Source organism: Chelonia mydas, chromosome 7 (assembly GCF_015237465.2).
Source record: "Chelonia mydas isolate rCheMyd1 chromosome 7, rCheMyd1.pri.v2, whole genome shotgun sequence".
NCBI lineage: Eukaryota > Metazoa > Chordata > Testudines > Cheloniidae > Chelonia > Chelonia mydas.
The window spans coordinates 45,473,193-45,486,353 of record NC_057853.1 but is presented as its reverse complement, the minus strand read 5'-3'; the positions used below and the strand labels follow the sequence as shown (position 1 = coordinate 45,486,353).

The window sequence follows — 13,161 nt, the reverse complement described above, 5'->3', positions numbered from 1 at the left end:
CTCCCTGCGGTCACATGTCGGCCAAGATGGGTCCCTGTCTCTGCCAGGAGGGGTCAGCTTCTCACAGCACCACTGCTCAGCAGGTCCGCTCAGCGTCTGGTCCCTTAGTGAGTACATTCCCCGTACGTCCCCCCACGTTCCTCCCGAACTGATGGGCCTGAGTTTCAGAAGAGGGCAGAACCCATGGCCCCTGGGCAACCCTACAATAACAGAGCAGGGTTCGCATAGCCCAGGGCTCCCGGAGCCACCCTACAATAACAAAGCAGGGTTCACATAGCCCAGGGCTCCCAGGGCCACCCTACAATAACAGAGCAGGGTTCGCATAGCCCAGGGCCCCTGGGCCACCCTCCAATAACAGAGCAAGGTTCGAATAGCCCAGGGCGCCTGGGCCACCCTCCAATAACAGAGCAGGGTTTGCATAGCCCAGGGCCCCTGCGCCACCCTACAATAACAGAGCAGGGTTCGCATAGCCCAGGGCTCCCAGGGCCACCCTACAATAACAGAGCAGGGTTCGCATAGCCCAGGGCGCCTGGGCCACCCTCCAATAACAGAGCAGGGTTCGCATAGCCCAGGGCCCCTGGGCCACCCTACAATAACAGAGCAGGGTTCGCATAGCCCAGGGCTCCCGGGGCCACCCTACAGTAACAGAGCAGGGTTCACATAGCCCAGGGCTCCCAGGGCCACCCTCCAATAACAGAGCAAGGTTCGAATAGCCCAGGGCCCCAGGGCCATCCTACAATAACAGAGCAGGGTTCGCATAGCCCAGGGCCCCTGCGCCACCCTACAATAACAGAGCAGGGTTCGCATAGCCCAGGGCTCCCAGGGCCACCCTACAATAACAGAGCAGGGTTCGCGTAGCCCAGGGCTCCCAGGGCCACCCTACAATAACAGCCCAGAACTCCCAAGCCACGGCCCGTAACAAACCCCTGTGGAGCACATGGCGTCCCTACACTCCAATAGCAGACTGAGACATGAGCAGTACAGGGGGCACCGTGCCAGCACGGGCTTGTCAAGCCTTTAGCTGGGCCCTATCTGCTGCGATTTAACGTGGCGCCAGCAACAATGGAGCTGCTGTACATCGGTGTGTGAGCGCCCGCAATTCTTTGCGGTTCAGACCAATAGCCAGCCTCCCAGAACCCCACCACCGATGGATCAGTGACAAAATTCCTGCATAATAGACTCGATTTCCTTCATTTCTCTGGCTGCTGAGAGCCCGCAATGCAATGCCCAAGCAGGCTTTGTTCTGAGACGTGGATCGGGCTGGGAGAATGCCAATCACTCTGAAACCCACTGAGACACTACAAACTGGTCTCAAAATATTTTATCATTGGGGCAAAGTAGAGTAGGGAAAACTCACCCATTAATAGGAGCTGTTTTCAGTGTGAGGTTTATAATCTCACCAGCCAACACAGTGACATGATTCTGAGTGTGCGTGCATGCACGTGTACACATACCTTTCTGTATATGGACGTCTGTGTCATTACGAGTGTGTGGGTGTGAAACCAGCCCATCACTATGCTTGTCAATGAGCTCACACAGGAAAATGATAAAAGACCGGAGCACCATCACACCTGTGGGCAAACACTTTTCCCAAAGCGATCGCTCTGTATCTGACCTCTCAGTCCTCAGCCTCAAAGGAATCCTGGGCAACCCTTACAAGAGAGGAGCTTGGGAGCTTAAATTCATAACTCTGCTAGACACTAAAAGTCATGGACTGAATACAGACACTGGATTTGTGGTTTATTAAAACAATCTATAACCCACTAATAACCCCCAGCTGCCTTTCCCCACCCTCCACCCCTTTCCTCCCTGTGACTGGAGGGCTGTTAACCGGCCACTTCACCTTGAATGGTCCCTTGAAATGTGTGTTAACTACTTAGGAGCTAAACAATCTGTTCCACCTTGTATTTAGCTGTGACTCTCTCAGTGAATTCCCCAGATCTAAAGAGCTCTGTGTAAGCTCGACAGCTTGTCTCTCTCACCAACAGAAGTTGGTCCAATAAAAGATACCCCTTGTCTCTCTGTGTGTACGTCTGTTTCTGTGTACATATGTGTCTCTCACTGTGTACATCTGTTTGTGCTGGGGCTCCCTGAGCCCCCACCAGACCTCAATTCAAGTTTTATAATGTTGGTAAGGTTCAAGGGGTTCTCCACACAACAAAAGAAAAGTCCTTGTCTCTCTTTCCCTTGAGAGAGAGGGGAATCCGAGTCAAAGCAAAGCAAGGCAAAGGAAGGTGGTGTGTCCCTTCGGCTGTTGTTTGGGGTCACCCATTGGGGCATGGCTTATCAACTGATATAGTGTCTACCTCCAGCCCCTCCTCTTGGGAGACCCTGCTTCATAGCTGGTCCATGTCATTTCAGGAGCAGCGAAGCCTGCAACTGTCTCCCTTTGGGGTGCTCTGTCTCTGGGTATGTTTACATTGCAATTAGACACCCACAGCTGGCCAGTGCCAGCCGGCTCGGGTTGCAGGGCTGTTTCATTGTGGTATAGATGCTGGCCATCAGGCCGCAGCCTGAGCTCTGGGACCCTCCCACCTCACAGGGTCCCAGAGCCCGGACTCCAGCCCAAACCTGAACCTCTGCACTGCAACTAAACAGCCCCTGAGCCTGAGCCTGAGCCTGAGCCTGAGCCTGAGCCTGAGCCAGCTGGCACGGGCCAGCCACAGGTTTTAATTGCAGCATAGACCTCGCGTCTGCAGTCAGTGGTTTTCTTCCTGTTCCCCCACCCCTTCCCGGGGCAAGCTTTCCCTTTTTAAGTGCCCCTGCTCCAAGCCAGACAGGTGCGCCTGGTTAGTGCTGGCTGAGCCCAGATGAGCTCATTAGCCTCCTCGCTGCTAGAGCAGGCCCGTGGCCCCTCACACTGCCGTCTGTGAGGGTTCCTGCATGTGCGTGGGCACACAGGTGGAGTGAGGAATCCAAGACCGTGTTCTGTGGGTTAAGTAGGTTCTGCACTCAGAAACCTGGGAGGACCCAGGTTTCATTCCCATGCCTACCCACTGCTAGCTGGCCCTGGGAGCCCAGCCCAGCCAGAGCATTCGGCCTGGGAGGAAGGAAGACATGCCACACAGCGCCCCCACTGGCTGATCGAGGAGCAGCAAAGGTGGCCACTGAAGGGTGCCGTGCAGGAGGCAGGGCACCTGGGCCTATTCCTGGCTCTGGCACTGACTCGCTGTGTGCCCTTGGCTGAGCCACTCCCCTCTCGGGCCAGAGGGCATGAGGACGCCGAATGGCCCTGTTAAAACATTAGGGTCTCTGCAGGAGGAGAGCACTACAGCAGCGTTTATTTGCGCTACTATCGTTGTCTATAGCCAGCCCCCTTGTGTCGGCGTCATGTCAATCAAAGTCGGGTTGGGTCTGGCCAGTACCTGTCTTAGGGGATCTCTGCAGAGCAAGCAGCAGGCAGGGTTAGCGAGCTTCCCTCCGGCAGAGCTGAACCAACAGCCAGCAGGGGACACTGCACTGATGTCTTTAGTGTGAGACATCGAGCCCAGGTCCTGGCCACCAGCCGTGGTCATTGGAGTCCTCTGGAGGTTTTTCAGCAGAGCAGCGGCGTTAGCCCAAGTGTCCAGGCTAAACACCATTCTGGTCATTGTCCCCTTCTGCCTCCTTGGAAATTCCTCCAGCAGTTCTTCACTTCCTGCTGTGCCCCGCTGCCCCCTGCTGGTGGGCAACATGGCTAGGCGCAGCATCAGCTAGAGCTGGGAGGCAACTGGATTTTCCATTTCAAGGGCAATTCCTCAATTGCCCTTTTCTTCCCCATTCCAAAACGACCCCAAACCATTTTCAAAATGTCCTGCCAAAGACATTGCTGAAAAGATTTTCATTGGGGGTCGATCAGAATGTTTTGCTTTGATCAAACTGAAACATTGTGCTCTGATTCCAACAAATGGTTTGTTATAGAAAAAACGGATTTTCAACCAAAAGATGGATTTTCAACCCTACCGTTCCACTCAGGTCTAGCGTTAGCCGCCCTCCCATATCTGATGGGAAATCAGTGCAAGGTCATGCCACAGAGTGCAGCTGCTCCCCCGATCAACCAAGTCCTGCCCTCAGATTCCCCAGGGGAATGCCCCTGCTTAGCGCCAGCCGGTTCCCAGGGATGAGGTAGACATGCCACAGAGCTAGCATCCCCACTTCCCTGTGGCTTGGCCAGGTTCCAGTGATTTTGGCTCTTCTCTGGCCCTGGGCCTAAATAGTGACATTAAACAAATAGAGCCAATGCCGCTCACACCCCTTCTCTTGCAGAGCGCCCTCTGCACAAAGAGAGGGCCGGTTCTACAGCTGATGTGAGCAGGCACAGTGTCTGGGCAGTCACACATATAATCTGCACTGGAGTCAACAGAGCCACACTGTGGATCTGGCCCTGCGTCCCCAAAGTGCTTCTTGGCATTAAAGACTAGCCAAGGGAGTGGGAGCTAAGAGGCACTGACAAGCGAGAAAGGAGTGGGGATGGGGAGTGGAGCGGAGGAGAACCTGAGTCTGCTCTCAGTTGCTCCAGTGTAAGTCAGGGGTGACTACCACTGAAGTCAATGTCATGACACTGGTGTAAAACTGAGGCAAGCACGAGCAGAGTCAGGCCTGGAGAGTCTTGCGGCAGTGAGATACAGAAAGCTTGTTCCAGATCCCACTGCAGCCACCAAATGATATGTTCTTCTCTGTGGTTCACCGGGCTAGTCCTCAGGACCCTTTCTCAGCTGCTGGAGAAGGCATCAGAGAAACAATGCTTCTGGGTGGAGCACGCCGAAGGGGGTGGGCATGCTCATCTCCCGCAAGCCAGCCAGGGCTGTTGGGAGGTGAACGTCTGACACACTTGGCACTGGCATTACAGATCCCATGGGGATTCACTAATAAAGCACTGATCCTCTTGCCTTGATGCTAACGAGCAGGGCGGGAAGGCCTGGCTCCAGAGTGAAGGACACATGGGAATAGAGGGTGGCTGGGTGTTATGGTGATAGGCCTACTAGAAACAAAAAGAAATGAAAAGAAAAGGAAAAGGAAAAAGAAAGAAAGAAAGAAAGAAAGAAAGAAAGAAAGAAAATTCAGCACCAGAGCAGCCTAGCAGTGCCAGTGGCAGCTGCTTCCCATAATGCAACTCTCTGGGCAATACCTGCACCTGGTGCTGGCAATTGATTCTCTCTCTGGTGGGAATCAGCCCTGCCCTGCGGCCACAGAGCCAGCCTCACGGGGAAGGAGGCACTGCACTGAATAGACGGCCGGCCCTTTTCCAGGCTCCAGGCCACAGACAAAATCCAGTGGGTCTTTCCAGCTCAGTTTGTGCTGCTTCGTGGATGGGGCTGCTGTCTACATTGTGTTGGAACAGAAACGCACTGGGGAGAAAAGTCTGCCTGGTTCTTCTTCCCCTTTGGCTCTATTCCCAATTTGCCACCTTCTTGGTCCTTCAGGGGTATGGACCCAGAGGGACCCATTTATTAGCAGTAGCATTGCCATTACAGTAGCATTGAGGGGCTCGACCTGAGATCGGGGTCCCATCCTGCTGCCACTGAGATCCAGCCACTGTCCAGCAGAGCTAAGCCTAACTGGACAAAATAGACAGCGGTGGGAGGGGGAAGCAGCCCAGGAAGTAGCTCCTCAGTAGGTGCAAACTGTCCTCGCTCCCCAGCTCCCCCGCCTTCCAGAGCGGGGAAGTGACTTGATAAAGGTTGCACTGCAGGTCAGTGGGAGAGCTGGGAAAACCCAGGCCTGGCAGCCGTTGAGGGTCAGAGCCTGGTGTGCACTGAAATTACAACACACTGTCGTATGGCACCGAGTCTTGCATACTTCGTTCGCTGTATCCCAGCAAGGTTTTCCGGGCTGGCCGCCCTGGAGTCCAGCCGTCTGCATGCAGGAGCCCATCCTGGCAGTGACTGTGTGTGAGATCTGCAGCAATCCACAGCGCCCCTCCTTTGTCCTTTCCCTGCCCTACTGGGTACAGAACGGACAGGATGGGGGTGTTTCCAACAGCCCAGAGCCACCCTGAGCATGGCAGGCACAGGCAAGAATAAGCACCCAGGGGTAACTCCGAGAAGCCCAGGGATTTCTAACTAGCAACTTGCTCTTTGGCACCCAGGTATGGTCCTTTAACTGCAGTCCCCAGTCCTGTCCCACCCATCCCACCCCCGCAGCAGTGAGCACACTAGGCCTGGAGCCCAGTTGCTTCAGAGTGGAAGGCTGAATGGGATATAAATAGGATGGTGCCGGCTTCCTTAAATTAAGCATTTGCTGACACCCCCAGTGCGATGGCGCAACGAGGCATGCTCAGGCAATCCAAGCAGAATTATTACTTTATTGCCTTTCACAAATATGGCTGAGCAGAACGGCTCAGGAAACGGGAGATGGGATCTGAAAGGTGGTAATGGCTGAGAGACGGGGTCAGCCAGGCAGAGAGACAGGGAGCACGAGGGAGGTGCGGGCAGCTCAGGCAAAGTGTCTCCAAATCACACACCTCCAGGGCTGTGGGTTCCTGACGGGCTGAGTGCACTAATAATCGAGGGAGGAGATGAATGCCCCTCTCGTCCCAGGCAACCCTGGCTTTCACCGGCGCCTGCTTGGCTCACAGCCGTGGCTCCGGCCCCTACAGCCACTGTCAGCTCTGGCATCAGAAGTTTGCTCTCAAATAGCAGCTGACAGAGCTTGCCTTTTTTGCTAAGCGCCTGCAACTGGCGAGCCGTATCCTTTCTGCCATCACCGAGCAGATCAGCGCCCGGCCAGCCGGCACCGTGTCCTTGCCTCCACGTCTCGGTGTCAAGGTGGGTCAGACTCCGTCACTGAGCACGTGGCCCGGCAGGGTCAGGTCTGCCTTGTCCTGCCCGTGGGGTTGGCACGGTGGCAAATGCATGCCCTGCTCCTGTTGGTGGCTGCCACCTCGCTACGCTGTGTGTGCTATGGCACGAGTGTGCTGAGGCATCCAGTGCACCTCACTCCACAGCGCGCACACACAGGGGGAGGTGCACAGCAGGCATGGGGCATGTGGCCATGACCACACTGACCCAACAGGCAAGGAAGGAGAGCCAACCCCATGGGTGGGAGATGGGGGTTGCAGCCAACAAGTGCAGATTTGGGCGGGTCAGAAAACAACTCATCTGTCCCTGGTGCTGAGTTCTTATGTAGCACTTTTCAGCCATAGAACTCAAAGGGCTTCATGACATTATCCCCATTTTACAGATGGAGAAACTGAGGCACGGAGCAGAGAAGTGACATACCCAAGGTCCCCCAGCAAGCCAGTGACAGAGCACAGCCTAAAACTCAGGTCTCTGGAGTCCCAGGCCAGTGCGCTATGCGCTAGGCCACACAGCCTCCCCATTGAATACTGAGAGGGTGATAGGAGACAGCGAATCAGTGATAAGTTTGCAGTGCAATCTGATAGTTAATAGGCCCAGTGCCAGGTGGGACTGCATACAGAGACTGCATACCAGCCTGGTGTGACCACATCACAAATCCAGCTCTGGATTCTCAGCTGGAGAGACTGGCGGAGCGCCACACCAAGCTCTGGACTGGCCCCCTGTATTCGATGCCAGGGCCCCTCCTGGCTGGAGAGAGCTTGGCAAAGTGGAGGGTGTTCAGAGGAGAGCTGCGGGGAAGGGATCGCTTATGAGGGAAGATTGAAAGAGCTAAATAGCTAGAGCTCGGCTAAGAGATGGTGAAAGATGGGGCACGTAAGAGCCTACAGAGGTCTGAGGGCTGTGAGCACCAAGGAGGCCAAGGGATCGTTTATGTGGCATGTGGTGGGGAGGCCTAGGATCAACGGGATGATATGAACAAAGAGAATATTTAGTTTGAACATCGGGGGGGGGGGGGGGGGGTTATCCCGACAGTGAGAGACGCTAGGCTAGACACAGTCTCCCTAGAGGAGTGGGGGATGCTCTTGCAATCCCCCCTTGTGTCTGACTGAGGCCCCCCGTGCCTGATACATTCCCCTCTTGCACCCTCCCCCCATGACCTCAGGGAGTCCCTCTTGTCCATCGTCTGAACCCCAGCAGTGCACACTGCAGCCACTAGGCCACCAGAGAGGAAGCATTGCCTGGTGGTTACAGCACTGGTCCTGTAGTCAGAGGTTCTAGTCCTGGCTCATTTTCTGCTTTGCTATGTGCCCTTAGGCACGTCACTTCACCTATGCATGCCTCTCTTTCCCCTCTGGTCACATGGAGAATAATAAAACTCTCTGCCCCATAGGTGGGTTGTGAGGGTCAATTAATTAATGTTTGTCAGGTGCATTGAGCTCCTGGGATGGCAGGGCCTATGGAAGGAGATAATCGGGATAATTCTGGGGTTCTCTAGGGCCCATTCTGTCACTTTCCCTTGCTGTAGTAGGCGGGATGTCATTTGCCTTCACGTCGATTCATTCTGAAGAGCCCTAAGCTGCCTTTGTTTTCCCTCTAGTCCCGAAGTCTGTGGAACAAAGAAAGTGTCTGTGTCCAACTCCCCACGTACATCTCAACCTGGGCTCTAGTCACTGTCCTGTTCAAGCAGAGCCATTTCTCAAATCACAGCCATGCCTGGCACTCGAGTCTCCCTCAAGCGGTTCTCTTCTCCAGGGGTCCTAGGTTTCTGTTAGCTGCTCTATCCCTCTCAGTCTTGCCCATTAAATGGCACTACCATCCTAGAACTACCTTATTTCTTATTTCCTATGAACCTAAAAACTGAATCCAGCCAATACGGGCCAGATCCTGAGCTGGTGTGAAACAGCACTGCATCATTGATTTCAGTGGCGTGAATGGATCTACTCCTCTTGAATTAATGGAGCTGCACTGATGTACCTCAGCTCAGAATCTGGCCCAGGTCAGGAAAACACTGGAGCACATACATATGTTCATCCCTATGCAAGAAAACGTGCATACGGTGCGTACACAAAGTGCTTACCTTTAAGCATGCTTGGTAAGCTGGGTGCAAGCAAACAGTACATGGCCAAATGTAAAATGATACATCTGGGAACAAAGAACGTAGGCCATACTTGCCAGATGGGGGGGCTCTCTCCTGGGAAGCAGTGACTCTAACAAAGATTTGGGGGTTGTGGTGGAGATTCTGCTGAACGTGAGCTCCCAGCATGACGCTGTAGCCAAAACAGCTAAGGTGATTCTGGGATGCATAAACAGAGGAACCTCCAGTAGGAGTAAAGAGGTTGTTTTACTTCTATATTTTTTCTCTGGTGTGACAGCTGCTGGGCCAGTGTGTCCAGTTCTGGTGCCCGCAATTCAACAAGGATGTGGATAAATTGGAGAAGGTTCAAAGAAGAACCACAGGAATGATTAAAGGATTGGAAAACCTGCCTTACAGCGATAGACTCCAGGTGCTCAATCTATCTAACAAAGAGAAGGTTAAGGGGTGACTTGATCACAGTCTATAAGTACCCACATGGGGAACGAATAAGTTAATAATGGGCTCTTCAATTTAGCAGACAAAGGTATAATATGATCCAATGGCTGGAAGTTTAAGCTAGATCCATTCAGAGTGGAGATAAGGTATCCAGAATTTTTCCAGCACCGGCAATGTTTAAATCAAGATTGGAGGCTTTCTTAAAAGATCTGCTCTGGTTCACAGAGGAATTAATTCAAGGACATCCTGTGGGTTGTATTATAGGGGAGACCCGACGAAATTATTACAACCATCCCTTCTGGCCTCAGAAACTATGAATCTATTAATCTGTAAATCCCATTGACTTTGAGCATGTACTTAAGTGAAGCACATGCTTAAATGCTTTCCTGAATTGGGACCCTGAGAGATGGTGCCACAGTTGGCAGCCCTGCTCCTCTAGGAGTAGTTAGGTCCTTGTCTTTGCATGTATTTGTTCAAAGAGCAGTAGTGGAGTCATCAGATGCCCTCCAAATGCTACACAAGCCTGGAAGGGGATTGGTGGCAGTCAATTTGTGAGGGTAGCAGGCAAGGGGTTTTACATCTAAAAGCAAAGACAACAAATATGCCCCCCAACCCGCCGCACATCTTGTGTGCTACCATTCATTCAGCTCTCCTGTTGCTCTTCAGTCTTCTCACCTGACAGCTGAAACTGCAGCTTCAGGCTCCTTTCTTGGTGATTTTCTGAGATATGGAACATACAAGGAGACTCTGAGAGCAAGCCCCGGTCTCCACAGGCCCTGTGCTTAATTGACGCCATCAGTCATTTCGATAAATTGCCCCAAAATAGACATCCTGTCGGGTCTGCTTTATGAGAGGGTGATTGTCTGTCAGTGATTGTCTGATGGATGACTGTCCAGGGTGATTTTAATTCCACACAAATTAATTCAGGTTGCTCTTTGGAATAGCTGGTCAAATCACGCATTCACAAGACATCAGCGGCAAAAATGAGCAATGTGCTCTGATTTCTCATTTGCCTTTCTTACAAGTATCCTTAAAGATTCAAAGGCATCCATGGGGTGGAATGAGTTAAAACTTTTCTCTTGCATTTATAAAACAGACTCAACTTTTTGAAGATAAAGGAGTTTGGGCTTTTCAGATGGCATGATAAATAATGCACTTTGTTTTACATGAATTAGATTGCAGACTTCATCTGGCTATTTCTTTTTAACTGGAGGGCAATTGAGCACCTTTTCTCCCCCTAGGAATATTACAGCATTGTCTTTATAGCATGCCCCTGGCTCTAGATAGATAGCAAATACCTCTGAGCCTTGCTGGGACCTAACACTTAAAGCTGCAAAAGAGTATTCTTCCCTCTCGTGTAGAAAAGAGAGAAAGAATTAGAGAGGTGAAGGGGAAATTCATAAATTCCTCGATCCCAAGACCCGAAGGGACCGTTGTGATCAGCTAGTCTGACCTCCTGTATAGCACAGGCCGGAGAACGGCCCCCAAATCATTCCTGGAGCAGAGCTTTTAGAAAAACCTCCAATCTGGATTTAAAAATTGTCAGTGATGGAGAATCCACCACACTTCTGGGTAGTTGTTCTAATGGGAAGGAAGGAAGGAAGGAAGGAAAGACTGACTTAGTTTCCTGGTCAGATTTCCCCCCCAGCCAGTCATTTACTTTTGCTCACTTGGTCAGTTGTTAATTGTGTGACTGGGTTGAAAAACTGGAAGAAAATAAAAACAAACACATCTGTCAATAGCTTCCCCTCAGCGCAGCCTACACCTATTTGGGGGGTGATGAGTGTGTGGAGGGGTAAACCAAAGAATATACCGAGGCCAAACAGAAGGAGGGCTCCAAGTTACCTTGTGTGGCTGGGGGCTGCTCTGTACAAGCCCTGAATTAGGGCTCTAGACTCTGTGCAAAGGAGAGAGGAGGAAACAAGTGTCTCTATTTTACCGGATTCCTTCACACTTCTCTTCCCTCCCCCGCTCTGCGCTCTGCTTTCATCTCCCTGCCTGGTCGGTTTGTTTATTAAAAGCCACGCGGAGCCGTCAGCCCTTTTGAGGCGTTTTCATCTATTCAGACTTTTTCGTCTTGCCCACGAAGGACGTTGAATCGTTCAAACGCAGCAAAACCTGCTCAGACAGGGCCACCCCGGCTGGCATCAAATGGAAAAGGCAGCCCCTTCTTTCCGAGACAAGCCAGCAGCAAGGAGGCATATTTTTGCTGCCCCGGAGCTCCCGGGAAGATGGGGGGGGGGGGGGGGGAGTCTGGATCGGGCGAATACAATTATTTCTGGAGTGAACCGCCCGCCCAGCCCCCAAAGTCAACTTTAGAAGAGGCCGAATGGCCAGAATTGGGAGTGGGTGCCGGGCACACAGCACTGCTCGGCTCCCAGTCCAATCTGGTAGCCGCCTTTCAATCTGCCGGGAAGAATAGCATTAGACACCGAGGCTATGTACAGGTTTAGCAAGCCTTCGCCAAGCAACGGCTGCCCCCACATCCAGACTAACAGGGGAGAGGGGTTAGCACCAGCCCCTTGATTCTGGGGAAGACGAGCGGGTGCCCAGAGGGCAGCGTGGCAGAGCCAAGTCCCCCGCAGCCCCCAGGACGGGCTGCGTTGGCAGAGGGAAGGGAAGGGTCCTTGTGGCAGGAGATGCCGATGGAGAGCAATCGCTTACCTGGGCAGCAAGGGGACCTGTTAGCGACTGGGAAGCAGCGGTCCCCTCCCGGGCCAGCCTCTTCCTCGCCTCCCCATCGGAGCCAGGCAGAGGCGAGCGGACTTGGGCTGCCGGCTCGCTGGCTGGGGAGCTGCTGTCTCCGCCCGGTGCTGGAGGGGCTCTGCCTCTCGGTCCTTGGCTCTTGCATAAGTAGCTGCCCACCGCGCTGGTGCTGAAGGCTCTTGATTTGCTCAGCTGCCGAGCGGGGCTCTCCCGCGCCCGCGCCCTCTCCCTGATGCTCGCGGATTTGGCTCTTGCTGGAAACTCCTCCAAAGGCGCCCAAGCCAAGCAGCTGGCGCGGCCGGGCGCGCAGCAAGGAGCTGTCCGAGCCTGGGGTGCTGATCCCAAGCGCCCGGCGCCGCGGGCGCGGCTGGGCACTGTCCCTCTCCGAGGGGGGTAGGTGGCGGGTGTCCTAGGGTGGGGGCGCAGCCCCACGGCTCCCACCCTCCTAAGGGACGGGGTCTTCGGGGGTAGCTGGCTCATGGCACCAGGGGGCACCGCCCCCACGGAGGCGCCCGGCAGAGAGGCCCCACTGAGCCAGTGCTGTCTGGGCATGGGGCAGGGTGGCCCAGAGGGAGTCCCTGCCCTCAGGCCCCAAACCGACCCCTCGGCACCCCTGCCCTCAGGCCCCATATTGCGCCCCCTCCAGGCACCCCTGCCCCTGCACCCTCCCTCTGTTGCCTGGCCACAGCCTCGGTGGCAACAGGAGCGCAGAGCCCTTGGCCCAGCATGGAGCCTGCATCTCCCCCGGTGGCAGGGCCTTCAGCTGCCCCTGGGCCAGAGGCCAGCTGGGCTGGAAGGTCACATCAGCCTCCAGTGCAGCAACCCTCTTTGCCCCCTGGGGCCATGGTGGCCAGGGGTACCCTGGAGAGCAGTGGAGGCTGCAGCCCTGGCCATGCCCCCTCCAATGCACCAGCAATCCCTGTTCAACTCCCAGCCAGGCTCCCCCTTAGCCCCTGGCTGCCCTGCTGTGGCTGGTGCTGGGCCAGGGGGGTGATTCACCCAGCCACTGGCACCCCCAACCATGCTCTCTGCCTGGGGCTTCCCTGTGGGCCAGGGATGCTGCCTCGGTTGGCAAATGGCCTGGGGGCTGCAGCCCACCCAGCTCGGGAGTGTGCCTTGCCTGGCAGCCCCTGGGAGCCCATCCCA

At 54.3% G+C, this 13,161-nt stretch overlaps 1 protein-coding gene across 1 annotated transcript in view; it reads right to left on the bottom strand.

The window, feature by feature from the left end:
* Positions 1 to 12,279, bottom strand: part of GRM2 (glutamate metabotropic receptor 2) — a 74,873-nt gene extending 62,594 nt beyond the window's left edge. Inside the window, exon 1 of the mRNA XM_037905633.2 lies at positions 11,974 to 12,279. The gene's annotated coding sequence lies outside the window, so the exon portion shown is untranslated. The remainder of the gene's footprint in view (positions 1 to 11,973) is intronic.
* Positions 12,280 to 13,161: the final 882 nt, after the last annotated feature.